The 16,049-nt window shown below is 25.3% G+C and overlaps 1 protein-coding gene across 3 annotated transcripts in view; it reads left to right on the top strand.

Moving 5' to 3' along the window:
* Positions 1-16,049, top strand: part of LOC129614342 (adiponectin receptor protein-like) — a 39,221-nt gene that overhangs the window by 8,804 nt on the left and 14,368 nt on the right. The window lies entirely within an intron of this gene.

Genomic DNA, 16,049 nt, shown 5'->3' with positions numbered 1-16,049 from the left:
CTAACCGGCATGCATAGATTTCAATACTTTTTGTTGATTTATAGTGTTGATGTTTTGCAATGAATTGTTAAATAGGAACGTCTACGCGTTTTTCTATGATATTATAGACGTAATTTAAATTTCATTGGTAAACTTCCAAGCCAGTACATGTTTTTTTAACATTTTTAAAAATATATTTCTTATTATTTCTTTGTCCGTTTGATTTCTCTAATTGCTTTTCATTTAAAATTTCAACATATGAATGGAAACTAGGAAAAGTTATATCTATTCTTATTATTTTTTTCTTATATACAAAATATTAATCAGAAATGTGGGTTAAAGTTTTTAGGACTTACAAATCATAAACCATCAATTGCTATCCACATATAGCTTAATTTATTTTATTGAATAATTACATATGATCGTTAAAATGTAATTGAGAAAAGGCTGTTATGCAGTCATTCATTTCAAACTAAAATGTAAATTATGATTATGAATATGATTTATTTTGTAAAAAGCAAAAATAGGTACATATGTACTTTATTTTTATGATATTTGTACAAAGTTCGTTATTCTTTTCGTTTGCTAAACACAGTCAAGTACAAGATTCGTTACAACTAACATAATTTTAAACGTTCTAGCTTCAAATATTTCAAAAAGAAATTTAATGTAATGTAAGTAGGGAAAAAAATTTGTTAAAAATGAAAGTTTAATCGAAATGTTATTTCACTGACACAAAATAGCTTTCAAAACTGGTTCTTCTGATACACAACGAAAATTTAAGAACATGATAAACAAAAGAGTTTCTGCTAATAAGCATACACAAGCTAAATAGAAGAATAACAAAAATAATTTAAAATTAAATTGCGAATAAATTAATGAATAAAGATCTTTTACTATTTTTTGTATAAAAAATATGCATAAAATATTTAAAATATTAATTTTATATTTATTTATATTTATTATATGGTTTTCGATGCATTTGCAATATCGAAATTGAAAACCACCAAACGAAATGTTTCGAATTTAAAATAAGCTATAAAATTTGTCCTGACATCATTGAAACCCACAATGTCTTATTTGAATCGTATAAATTTAAAATTGTAGAATACAAATTCTTAATTGTGGTTTGTCAAAGCTATGAAAATAAATTTAAATAAATCTCGCGTTTGTTTACAGCCACATTTTTGCAAAGTTTTGCCTGTATCCTGCACAGATTCATAATCCAAATTTTAATTTATTGTTTTATTCCTTTCGAAAGTTGGAAAAAATTTTCAATTCATCGTTTAATATTGAATATTTTATCTTGAACAATGATTCTTTGTTATAAAAATTTTTAATTAATTTTTAATCACACATATATGCTTGTATATAAAACCACATTTTATATTTCAGGTGCATTGGAGTACTAATACTTATAAGCGATTTAGTATTTCAAAAATATTAAATCAGTTTCTTACATACTTTACTCATATTGGTTACATATGAGTAAATGGTTCTTAAAGGATTTTTATTAGAAAACTTATGACTTATGAATCGAAGTAATGAAACCTTGAACTTACCTAATATTAAATAAAATTACAAATGAATTAATGTAATTTTAAAAATAAAGTACTTTTTTTCAATTTTTTTTTGGAAAAGTGCTAAAAATGATGGTAAAAATGTGTGTACTTACATACATAAATCTGGTTTCATATTGTCAGATAGAAGGTAAACATAGGCAGAATAAAAAATAGAAATGTGGCATTGAATGCACATACGTAAGCGTTTGTACTTATGTATGTATATAAAAGAAGTATTTTTCATAAATTAATATTTCCTCATAGCTAAAATTATTTATTGTTTTTCTGAAATAAATGTATTTGTATATCATTGCATTCTATTCAAAATATGAGTGAACGAATGCAGTTACAATTAATTAATTCAACTTTGGTATGTACACCATATGTGTATGTATATACAAGTGTGTTTGACAATTTTTGTAAATTTGCGTATTTATACACATAGTTATACATAGTTATACGTAAACTTTTTAGTATAAAAGGTATAATTTCAATTTTAACAGTCACTTATTGATGAAAAGTTTTTTTGGGCAATCTTATTTTCTGAAAGTACTAAAAGTATGTTAGAAGTTTATAATAAAAATTTCAAAATGTATTTGCATTTTTAGTATTTTAAATTTATAGTGCCGATTTTATCATAAAAGCTCCAGATTTAATATTAGAAATTCATGTCATATTTCACGTATTTTTTTGTAATAAAGAAAAACACTTTTTGCACAAAATTAATTATAACAAAACATGAACTCTCCAAATTGATAACTATAATGAAGTAAAATTTGTGTCAATTTGGGATGACTCTTTTGAGGTAGAACTCTTAAATGGCTAAATTCAAGTGGAAAATTAGTTAAATTAGAAGTAGTCGAAAAGTTTGACTTAGTTTACTTTCTTGTTTACTTTTTGAAACCAGCACAAAATGAAAGTTTTGAATAAAATATTAGCTAAATGTTATATACTAGGTTAAGTAAGGGTATCGAAATTTTTTTTCAAAGTTAAACCGAAATCTTTTAACTTGATTAAATCGAAATTTATAATTAGGACTTGTCACAGACTTTCATATTACAAATCTTTTTTCGTTAAATAAGTTATACGACTGGTAGTTTAGTAGGTAATTTTAATACAGTAGGTAGTGTAGGTAATTTTAATACAGCTGTATATTAATTGGATATTTGCAGGTGACTTTTCTCAGCTAAGAGATTTTTAAAAGAGATGCGATCTATCTCAGTATATGCATTGAGAATATGCTCCTTACTATGATGCTCTTGAATTCACTTCTCTACTGTGACTTCGAAAATGAAAATTTTTTTTTCTCGATATCAAGTTTTTCTAAATTGCCGCAAATTCTTAAAATAGTTTCCACATACATACTATTGCAATAAACTTTTTGTATATGCATTACTGTCTAACCATTTTGTTAGGTTGTAAGTTAGAGTTCTCCAAAATTATTCTTTTGCCATTTTCTTTCTTTATTATTGTAATTGCATTTAATCTTAACAATTTAGATAAATTTTATGTATGTATAAGCAACTCTAAATAAATTTGTTGCTTATATACATCTATACATAACATAGTGCATAGTATACATGATAGCAAAAGTTTTTCTTCATTTTCTAGCTTTCTCGTTAACAAAATTAGCGTGTTTTCGCGAAATAGAACAACGTAAACTGAACATGTTTAATCAAAAGTTTGACTTTTCACAATTTAATATTATTTATAAAAAAAAAATGAAAAAAAAAAATAAAAATAAAATATCATTATTTTTATATTTAAATAAGTACGTTTATATTCTCGACATGCAATTTAAGTTTCAAATTATTGGCAACAATATTAAAAAAATTAAAATAATAAAACGAAAAAAATTTTATTGTATGTTAAATAAATAATTTTTATATATATACTTGTATAGCTATTAATTTAATATTGTTAATAAATAACCTTTATAGTATGTTAAAATATTAGTTAATTGGGTTGTTTTTGATTACTTTCAAGGAGGTCTAAAATATTTTAATTTAAAAGCAATATTTACTTAGGAATTTTTTCTTTTTTTATTATAAGAATTATTTTTTATTAAAATTTTATATTCAATGGTAATTTATTTGTTACTATTTAAATTTCGAAATTTTTTAATATTATTAAATGATTCAAGTATTACGAATTTTAATAGTACATTAAATAATAATTTGAATTTTTATTTTCACTATTATTATAAGATATAAAGAAAAGCAGGCCGGCACATGGTGATTTGTATAAATCTAAGTCAGAAAAAACCTGTATTGCAATAAACTTATAAGCGTTAATGCAATTTAATTTTGCTGGATTATATGATTTGTAATTTTATTGTTAAAATACTCGTACAATAAAATAGCTTTATCAAAGTTTAATATGTAAATAATTTCTGAAGTAACTGCTGAATTAAAATTCAGTATAATGTAGGGTGAGTTCTCGTAATTAAGGTAGGGTAAGTTGCCGTAATTATTATAAGTTTTTTTTATAGTTTTTGAAGATTTTGTTAACTCTACCATAGTTTAACATGATGTTAAATATATATTCCATAAACAAGAGTTATTTTTAAAATTTTGTATAATTAAATTATACTCTAAAAATGTAACCAAGCAGAAGACCTGTTTTGTACCTGTGGATTTTATATATTTTATAGAAAATAAAACATTGTAATTGTACAATATTCTTAATACACACACTAAGATTAAACATAACTATAACAAAATGTTAATTGCGAAAATCTTAGAATAATAAATAAAAGGTCCACAATTACAATGCATTGAATTTAGAGGTACATGCAAATACGTTGTACATGTGAAAAGTTTTATTTTCATATTTGTCTTAATACTCAACCTTATCATTTGTTTTTAAACCAATGTAAAGGAATTAAATAAGCTAACAGAGTAAAACAAAAATAAAATTGGGTCAAACCAATGGTTTGTATAGTAGCACTTTTCCCTTCAACAATATTAGTAAAAATACTGCTTTAAATACAGTCTATGTATACCTATCACACTATTAAAATTATTTTCATTCATATACAAAACTATTTCTAGGATTGCATATATTTAGGATGAACGATCTATTCAGTCTTTGAAATAAAGCAAAAATTAATACAAAGTGGGGTTAACATAATGCTTGATTTTAAGGGTTAATTGTGTGAGTTAAGAAAAATAATTATATTTTTTAATGTCATGGAATTTACCGTTAGCTTTTTGTGTTTATAGAAATTTCAATAAGCTTTCGGTTTCGGAAATATAAGGTGTCAAAAATTCAAATTTTAGAAATTTTAAGAGGCAATAACTTGAGAGGGGGTGGAGATGGAAAAAAATTTTCTTCTAAGGTAATGAACTATTTGTTAGTGTCTAAGAGCCCCTACAATTTCAAGCTTCTACAGGCTGGGGTCTAGATAGGTAAAAATTTTGTTCTACGGAAATAAGTTTTTAGTAAAGATCTATATACGTAGAAAATTTCAGCTTTCTATCTTTAAGGGTGTAGAAGTTTTGTAAACAGACACATGGACAGACGGACGGACGGACGGACAGAGTGAAATTAATAAGCACTTTTTTTTCAAAAATTTTTTGGAAAAGTGCTAATTAGCAAAAATTTCAAATTGTACACAAGAAAGTGTAATACGCTCAGTATTTAAATAATCAAATATAAGTCCAAAAAATTTAATATATTGAAATTGTCTCGTAAAAACTAGTGTTCAAAAATTTTGAATTATAATTATATATTAATTATATTTCAATTGAAATTTATTGACATAATGAATTGTGCGTCCAAACCAAAATTACTTGATTCCAATAATAATTATATGATTAAATTATAGTATCTTTGATTTCCGAATTAGTTGTATTATTACAGGTTATCTACAATCTATAGATAAAATAATACACTGGTATAATGATATTATTTGAAATTTGAGAAAAGTAAAACATCGTAGGATTAAAATTCACAGCATCGTATAGGATTGAAATATAAGACTCAATTAGTTTAATTTCCAAGAAATATTAATAGGAAAACTCGTTTTTAGTTTCTGACTTTTAATATCATTTATACTAAAACGTTAACACGAACTGTTCCTATTGAGGCTTCCTACCTCAGATGACCTTTGTGACTTAAAGTGTAAAGCTATTTGATATTTCATTTTATTTGTGAAAACATGAGGATTTCCAACCCAAAATTTTTAAATATTTTTATCCTTGTACCTAAAATTTTGTGAATTTATAAAATAAAATTTTCAAGCCATAAATTTTACCCATCATACCTCTTGAGATGATACTAGTATTTTAATTAAATTTTTAATAAGAAAAGTAAAAAAAATCTTTTAAGTGATTATACAAATGTAAGTATTCCAAGTATTAGTAATTTTATCTGAAAGTTCATTTAATTAAACTAAACTTTATAGGTAGGGCATGTATTAAGGATATTTCAAAACTAATGAATGCAGAAACAGAAAAAAATATTGATTTGATCTAGTTTTTTTATGTTAATGTTTGTACGATTTGTCAATGTTGAATTCCACTCATATACTTTGTGGAAATATTTCGGTATAAGTTTATATACCTATACTTGTACTTGTAAGTACATATATGAATGTTATTTGATATTTGGCATGCATATTCTCTTAAGTATCTTCAGTTCAGATGTATTCTATGATGAGTTCGTCTTATTTGTATCTAAAATGATATCATAAGTAAGTAGGTCATTTTTTCATCTGGATATGTGCCTGCAAGTATATGTACTTATATAATTATTGTGTTTATTTAAAATAATTTTAATTGCGAAAAAGACAAGTTATTAAGTTCAATCGCTTTTTTTAACAAGATTTTTATTAATTCTTGCAGTCAAAAAATTATTTTATTTTCAAAATTAAAATTTTTAAATATTGTCTTTTTCAATGGCCGAATTCTATCAGCTTTCAATTTTTAATTGAAAGTTGATAAATGTTGGCTAATTAAAAATTTCTCTTAAATAAATATTCTATAACTAAAGTTACTTTAGGAAGCCGTTTGCTGAGATGATAATATTAAAATATTTCTGAAAGCACGACTAGTACTTGATTTTTATCGAATCATCTTTTTGTGTTGTGGCTTATTGAAAGAAATCATTGCTTAAAATATAATTCGCTAATAAGTTGTTATAGAGAAAATTATTTTATCGATTAATTACGAACTAGTTAAAGATCGGAATAAATATGGTTTTAACCTTTGCCTTAGGTTAATAAAGTAATTTAAATCTAAATATAAAATATTTAATTTTGAAAATTAACAAGTAAAAACTTTTCAGTCGGTTTAAACCAACTGAATTATACCCTGCACTTTGAGGATCTGAACATTAAAACTTATTTTTGAAATATCTAGAATTAGCTTTCATAGCTGGGTGGAAACTATCAAAACCTTTCAAAAAATTGCATAAAAACTTCACGGATATATCTGGACTATAATTGGATACACGACTACCATGCGACTAGCTTTATAATTTTTTCGAATATCCCTAATCAACTTTTGGAGTTATGTGGCAGTCACCCGAAACTATGAAGCCATTTCATTTAAATTACCAGATTATATGTAAAATGTAATTGGACACATGCTTAAAAAATTTCATACTTATGTTTTTTTTTAATTTTAAAATATTTAAAATAAATTCTTTGAGTTTTATGCCAGCTACTTGAACCCGTTGTCCGAATCAGTTGAATTACTAGGGTCATTCCTTGGCAGAAAAGAAATTGTTACAGAAATTTGTTAAAAATTTGGTGAAGCTTTGCTTTAATTTTTTGAGCTATCGCACGATTGCACAGACACACGGACCGGATGGACATGTCTAAACAACACAAAATTTTACGCTGAACAAAATTATATATGCATATATGTCCACATCGCAGACGGCTGTTTCAAGTGGTTACAAACTTCGTACCAAAATTAATATACTTATTCTTCATGAAGGTGCTGGGTATAAAAATTATATAAAAAAGTATGTATGTTCCCTCAAACTTCGATGAGGTTATTAATATGCTTTTAATTGGTGTAAAGATAAAATTTTTTGCGACGTGTTTATTGTATACCAATTATATGACTTACTTTTATTTGATTTGAAATTAAATTTTTTTTAATGAGAATTGGGGATCAAATTTAATACACGTACTTGGTGAAAAGCTAGATTTTTTTTTTGAAATAAAAAAAATCTTATCAAGAAAAAGAAACTATTTATGATTCATATTTGCTTACATTTAATTCAATTAAATTCAAAGTTATACAATTCAAATATTCCCAAAGTTGCCTATAGCTATGTAGAGTTCTTATCAAATTTTTCGGTTTATCAATACTATAAACAAATTAATGACGCGGTAAAATTAATTCGGAGAGTAATAATACTCATTGTGACCAAAATACATTTTCAAAATAATATGGCAAAACCCGTCTAACTAAAATATAGTATTTTATAAAAGTAATTATATTATCAACCTGATTATCTTTAAAATTTCAATTTAATACTTTACTCCATTGTGTAAAAGTTAAGTTTACATTCATACGTATATTTTCATTTTTATAACAATTTTGAGAAATAGTAAAAAGTAATTTTTTAATTATATTTAAAATTTAAATGTTATCATTTAAATTTCAAAAATCATTTGTTAACTCTTCCTTTTTTTAGACGGTTCATTTAAACGGAGTCATGATACAATATGTGCGAAAAAATAAATATAGGCTGAAATATAACCGGTTATGTAATTTAATTTTCAAAGCTGCTATTGATGCCATACGGCCAATATAAAAAAATAATTTAAAAGTATCCTTGAAGAAAATGATATAGAGGCAAGATCGCACTTCTATTAGAATTAAACCATTATGCTATTTATAATGTGAAAGCATTTTTCGGGTATCAACATTTCTATGATGAGTTGGTTTGACGTTGAATATAACAAATCATCCGTGAAAAAAGAAGAAACACGAAAAAATTTAAAGACAATAAAATCAGCCTATAATTGTAATTTATTTGGCGCGAAAATTTAGAATATTGACTAAATCTAGAAAGCCAAATCTGTATTTTTTATACTATACAGAGTGATGCATTCAATGTTTTTGATTTAATTCGAAAAGAAAACGAAAAATAAATTCAATTACTTTATTAAATAAATTTTAAAATGTAATTTTGAATAAAGAGCGAATCACATTTTAGAGACGTAAATTTTTAATGAGAAAAATCACGCACAATTAAAAAACTAAATGAAAATCAACTATTAATGTTCTAGAAAGAAAATGAATAAAGGCAATCGCTTTCGTAGTACTTTTTTTTAATAATATTGTTTAGTTGATAAATATAACTAATTAATGTACTTTCATGGTTCGAACTTTAATATTTTTAGAATATATTCGAATTTTTTAACTTTATTGCCCCTTTTAATGTGCTCCATATAAAAGTGTTTGCAAACATATTTACATATTTTTTGTATGCACATACACGTCCGCATAGAAATCTTTGTTTACCATGAATATTAAAATGAAAGCCATAGTTTTTTTGTATACATTTTTTTGTAATTATAACAATTATTACAATTGAATAATTATTTATTTGTGCTATAACTAGCAATTTAAAAAGTATAGTTAAATATTGGTACTTAAAACTAATTGTCTAAAAAAAGAAAAATTTTATTTCTAAGTTTCTGTAAAAATCTTTTACGAGGGTCACTATTTATATTTCGGGTCCTGGCAATACTAGTGCTGCCAGGTGCAATCTGACACTTCCATTGGAATTAAGAAAAATTTTAGTAAATAATCGAATTCGATATTTTGTTAAAACAAATGGCGGAACTAGATCCGCCTGACTGTCTGTTGCAATTATTTAGAGCCTTTTTTCGCTTTTGAAGTTCTTAAAAATTTAAGGTAAATAAGACAAATGTTAAATTTAGTTAAGATGACTAAAAAACTGAGTTGTACCCAAGGTAGTGTCTTCAATTTCAAAACAAATTTACATAATATGTGCAAAAATTCGAGATTCACATTTCGAGAAATTTTTGTTTATTTTTTACTTTGAAAGTGGCTGTTTTTGATTGCACAAAATATTTACATTAAAACACTGCTTCTAAAACTTTAGATTTTAATATTTTTCAATTAATAATGATTTATTTGATAATTTTTGCAATTATTTCGAACAGAAACATATTTAAAAAAGAAATAGTAAAAATTTTTTTTCATTTTACGCTTCTTATTTTATGATTGTTGTTGAAAAATGTTAATCGCAAAATAGCTGATGGAAGAAATTGCAGTGAAATTCCTTATCAATATTTTTGTGTATTACTAACAACAATAAGAATATTTTTGTGAGTAATATCCCATATATTACTTTTTCTTTAACTTTGCTTTATTGTTAACGTGTGGTAACCCAAAAAAGTTGATAAAACTAACCGGATATTGATGAAAATGAAAAATTTTAAATTCTTATACTTTAAATTCTTAAACTTTAAACTTCTATTCTTCCTTTATATATAATTCGCAGACTTTCACATAGCAAACTCTTAAATTTTCCTTAAATTACGTTCTACAGTTTAAAATTTTTTTGGTTCTTTTCAAAAGATAATTCGCATTTGGTTTAATAAAACGTTTTTTGTACCAATTTTCAAAAAGAAAAATTACCTCTTTTTTTTTTTACTTTAGTAATTTTACCTTGCTGCAATATAATTTTTCAAAAAACTTAACATTTGGATAGAAAATCAATATTTTGGAAAACTGCCAAAAAATTTGTTTTTGTAAAGTAAATATTTTTGAATTTCACAATATGAATTGTTAGCTATATAGTATTTTTATATAGGTTTTAAGTTTGCACCAAAAACATTTTAATTGCATATGGTGCCAATAACTATTTAATAAATAATTGAATGATGAGTGTTTTATACGTAGTGCCCCGAATGTAAAAGCGAAATTGTAGTGATTGAAAAAAGTATTAATTTCAATATAAATCTACTACAAAAATAATTTCAAATAACTTCTTTATAGTCTGTTGCAATTACTTACATTGAATTTGTTGGAACGGTTTTACGTCAATATCTATAGAATTAAAATTTATTAAGAAAGTACCATAGTTATAAAATAAAAATATTACAAAAATTTTTAACAAATCCCAAAACATAAATTTTTAAGAATGTGGCAGTGTAATTTTGTATATGTATATATTCTATGCATGTTATCTTTATTTTTTTGCAAACAAGATACTATAAATTACTAATATTTTTTTGATATTAATAAAATAATGAAAATAACAAAATAGATAAGTAGCGTTTAATTAAAAATTATAGGCATTATCACTTTGTATTACTAAAATCATTTTTGATTATTTATAATTTGCTTACCCTGTATTATGTCAGATTTGAAGAATATTTCTCATATTTGATTGGTCTAAGGACGAAAATCTATCGAACCTCATCATTTTTTGAATTCTAAATAATATTACATTGCTGCTTTGTACTTATACGTATAAGTTTTTGTTTTTATATATATATATATGTATTTTTTTTTAAAAAGTCTCTCGTTAGTCAAGTAATTTATTTAGAACATATTAAATATTCAATTCCAGTAAATAGACCGAAATTCTACTTTTACAAAATAGTTCTGTGTTATATTAATTATATAATAATTATACATTTACGTATAGTTAAAGAAAATAAATTTAATTTTCTATCTTTGTTGCAATTATTTTCAGGTTTCCTATATTATCTTTCAGATCTTCATCACTGAGTTCATATGTACGTTTATTTAGTATGTATAGTTACAATAAAATTTCGTATTAAATTACCGCTTAGTAGAAATAGAAAATTCAAATTTATTATCGTTCTCTTTTCCTTTTCCTTTTCCTTTTCACATTTTTTTTTTCTTCTTTTAGAAATTATTTCATTGACCTAGACATAAAGTCCTTTTCGAATTCTGATATTTAAGTGTATGTATTTAAATATATATAACTAAGCATGTATATGTATATACCAAAATATATTATACATTATGCTTGTATCTACATGATAATACGTAATGTAAGCGTAGGTGTTCAAATTGAGCAACACAATATTGTGTATTCATTTTAAATATTTTTCAAGGACTTTATTATACCTAATGTACTAAAAATTTTAAGTTCTTATTTCTGTTGGTTATTTATACCCATTACAAATATTTACATGTAAATACATCTGTATATATACATTTGTACCAACTTCTACACTGGAAAAGTTTCGAAAATAAACACCAAATTATAATAATAAACTCAGATCAAAACAATATAGTTTGTAAAGAAGCACATTTTCTTAACTTCTTCTACTAATTTTTAGTTTAGAAAAATAGCTGTAACTTTTTTTTAAACTATATTTTATTAAATTATCCTTTATCATTGGAGTTTGAGGGCTTGCTTAAGATAAATAATTATAATTTTTGAATAAAAGACATTTACGGCAATGCTTTGATGAAAATTTAAATATGTTAGCAATTTCTGTAAAATATGTTGGAGAAAATTGAAATTTTGCAAATTTAGGAAGGCGATAATCTTGGTAAATTTAGTTGTATCTAGTATTTTTAAACCTTTTAATTATCTCTGTGAAATTTGATAGCTGCAAAAAGTTGAAAAGAGGTAGAAATTAGCAAGAATTCTCTTTCCAAGAAAAATATTTCTTACAAAGATTCAACTATGGTTAAAACTGCAGGTTTTCATATTGGAGCACACGGATAAATAGAACAAAATCAATAAACATATTTTTTTTTTAAAACGATCATACACACATTTCATAACAAAAAAAATCTGATGTGGTCAGCACATAACCGACCGCATTGTGTATTGTCTAGTTAAATGAAAGTGTTACAGAATATTATAAAAATGTCTGTTAAATACTTCTTTCCAATTTTTAGGACATTAGTAAGCTTATAGTTAACATACTTAGAAAAATGTAAATTTGGCTCTTAGTAGAGTTTCGCTTTGTGCTACCCGAATTCCCTGAAATGCTCGCCAGTTAGTTTCGGTAACAATCAGAACTCAAATATCAAATTTCAAGAAATTCCATCAATTTGTTCTGTGGATATGGTGAAAAATGTAAAATCGGCCCGCAAATCAGTTCTCGAACCCTGATCTTTCCAAAAAATTTATATGTTCATTGTTTTAATACGAGGAGTTCATATATTAAATTTCAATGAAATCGGTTGATTATTTCTCTTTATATACACAAAAATGTATATTTGGCCCGTAGTAAACGTCCAGTTGCTGATGCCTGATTTGTTCCAAAAGCTAGTAATTTTCGCGGCCGGTCGAGCAAAGCTCATATATGAAATTTCAAGTAAATCGGTTAAATATTTTCTTCAAAATGGTGGAAAATGTAAAATCAGTTTTCGAGCCCTGATCTTTCCAAAAAATTTATATGTTCATTGTTTTAATACGAGGAGTTCATATATTAAATTTCAATGAAATCGGTTGATTATTTTTCTTTATATACACAAAAATGTATATTTGGCCCGTAGTAAACGTCTAGTTGCCGATGCCTGATTTCTTCCAAAACATAGGAATTTTCGCGGACGGTCGAGCTGAGCTTATATATAAAATTTCAAGTAAATCGGTTGAATATTTTCTTTAAAATGTTCAAAAATGTAAAACAGGCCCGCTAAAAAGTGCAGTTCCCGAGGCCTGATATATACCAAAAGTTGATCGATCCGTGCCATGGTGGAAACAAACTTACATATAAAATTTCATCAAAATCGGTTCAGCCGAACTTGAGATACACGCGTGCACACACAGACCGACAGACCGACAGACGGACAGACCGACAGACCGACAGGTTGCTAAAAATAGTTTATTTACACTTCCCTACTATGGAGAAGTACGTTCCCACCGAAAACTCGATATGCAAAATTTGTTGCCATCACATAACCTACCTATTGTTTACACAATACGGTCGGTAAAAAAATATGCTTAACAATACAGTTCCAATGGTAAAATATAGTATTACAAGTGTTATATTTCCATATCACCCATATTAGGGTATACACTTATTTGGTACACAGTTGTTTTACTACTAAATTGTAGTTAACATTATTTGTGTAAAACTGTAACTAATTGCCTTTAACGTTTTTACTGTTTGGAAATATAAAAATTTTGTTTAACATTAAATATTACCGCATATGCATTTACACTTGCACTTAAAAAATTGCTATCTTCCGCATAAATATTGTGTTTAATTTTACTAAATGCATTCCACAGCATTCCAAAATACAAAAAAAAAAAAACAAATAAAAACCCAACAGGAAATTTTTTCCCATAAAAAACAAAACTTCCGCTGTAATTTTTTAATATATGGACGTATGTGTGATTCTTGAATATATGCCATAATCTAATTTAAATCTAATGTAAACATGTATAACATTACTTGCACGTCACATACATTCGTACTGTATTTATCTGTAGCCCGGTTATTTTTATGATATGAGGAAAACAAGCCAGCTAATTGTAGATAAGTGGACGTCATACTATGAACCAAGAAGATTTAGGCCATAGTGTAGCAGATTTTTTTTGTTTTGTGTGAAGAAGCTTGTAATGTAATTAAAGCTTATTAACCTTAATATGCTTTCATTTTGGTCTCGTTTCGGTGTTGTTTACGTCATCATATTCTGTTTTTTATTTGTTTTGTTTACAATCTGCTGTCCTTTTCCATCTTTCGTTTTCTATCTTTTTCATTAATTTTTATTTACTTATGCTGTACATTTTGTTATAATTTTGTTAATAAATGAGGTAAGGGAAAGGAAAGTGAGGTTGGAAACAAAAAGAGAATACGGTTTTTTTGTCATTCAAACAAAAATTAAATTAACTTTTTTTTTTGTTTTTAAGTACTAAAAGAATAAACAACGGAATAGAATTACAAAAAAACGGAAGATTTTTATCCTCATTGTTAAAAAAACTGCAAATAAGTGTACACTATTGTTTTTTTTTATTATTTCAGTTTTTTATAATGAAAATGGAATGAAATATTGATTTTTTTTATAATACGCCAAAAAAAAAAAAATCTTATCAGGATCAAAGTATCAAAATTGGACAAAAAACACGACAAAAGCATAAGTATATATGTACATGTACATACATTCATACTTCTTAAAAGAAAATCTAGGTATTGTAAATATTGTAATTTATTCCTAACTGCACAGGTTCAACGTAATCATAAAGCAATAAAAATAAACTAATAGAAATTTTTTCTATATGTTTGTGTTTAGATGGAATGTATATGTATAAAAAATAAATTATGAGGATTATAATAAAGAAACAAGTATTTATACGGACATACATAAGCTCATATACTTTATATGTACCTACTTAAATATGTTACTTTTCACATTTTTCGTTATCATTGAAAAAACTTCATCTTATACCTAGTTAATTTTAACGTGATTAAAACTGGAAGAGCAAGATAGCATTTAATCATAATTTTGACGAAACGTTTGTCTCCATAATATTATGATGAATCCTTGAAAATTGAAATAAAATTTGTTTTGGATTTAAATAGGCGATTTGAAATTTTGGATTTTAGGTAATACTGATCGATATTGATTGAAAACGATAAAAATTGAACAGAAAATTTTGCCATCCGGATTTCATAAATACATACTATTATGTAAAATAAATTGTATATTAATACGGTATCGGTATATACAGTTTCAAACAGTAATTTGCACATTACATTGGAATGAGTTTTAATTTTTCATGTACAAGCTAAATCTGTATTTTTAAGAGAACGCAGCCCTGGGGCTAGATATTGAAAAGAAATAACGGGAGGAGTGATTCTCAGAAAAAATATATGTACTCAGGATTACCACGAGAGTTAGCCTTAAAGGAATTTTTAACATGCTTAATTTACTGAGAGCATAAGAGGTTTGGTAAAATAACGGTACTGCTCCATATTACCAATCTACAATTTTCACATAATGCTAAAACAATATTATTAATGCTACACTATTTTGATACGTTAAAAATTTTCAGACTGAAAGTCTTAAATCTCTATTATAAGTCATTAATTCGATAAAATTTTAATTTTATACTTCTATAAACCATTTCATTTGGTTAGAAAGTATGTACACATGATATGTGTGTACATACTTTCTAAATAAGTTTTAATGGATTGCTAATTAGTAATGAGGAAATTCTTTTCATTCTAACCAAAAACCGTTCTCTGGCCATTTATGTAAAAAAAAACCATAAAAGAAATGTGCTTTTTACAATGTTGTTTTTTTATATTAACTGATTTAGGAAATTTTTCTATTGCTCTAATCGAAATGTGTAAAGCTAAATGTTTTTGTTACAGCTAATTAAAAATAACTACTTATATGTAGGTAATATTTTTAGTTATGTAATTTGCTATCTTTTAAATTTTTTTATTTTTGCAATGTTTTATTGTTCTTCATTCTGAAAATTATGCTAGTTGATTGGAAAGTTTTACAAAATAATCAAAATAAATAAATCTTTCCAAAATGGAACGGGAATAGTTTTTTCATTATGATA

Source organism: Condylostylus longicornis, unplaced genomic scaffold, assembly GCF_029603195.1.
Source record: "Condylostylus longicornis isolate FDR11 unplaced genomic scaffold, ASM2960319v2 ptg000004l, whole genome shotgun sequence".
Taxonomy (NCBI): domain Eukaryota; kingdom Metazoa; phylum Arthropoda; class Insecta; order Diptera; family Dolichopodidae; genus Condylostylus; species Condylostylus longicornis.
Note: the sequence above shows the minus strand (reverse complement) of the source record. Positions and strands in the feature narration are given on the sequence as shown.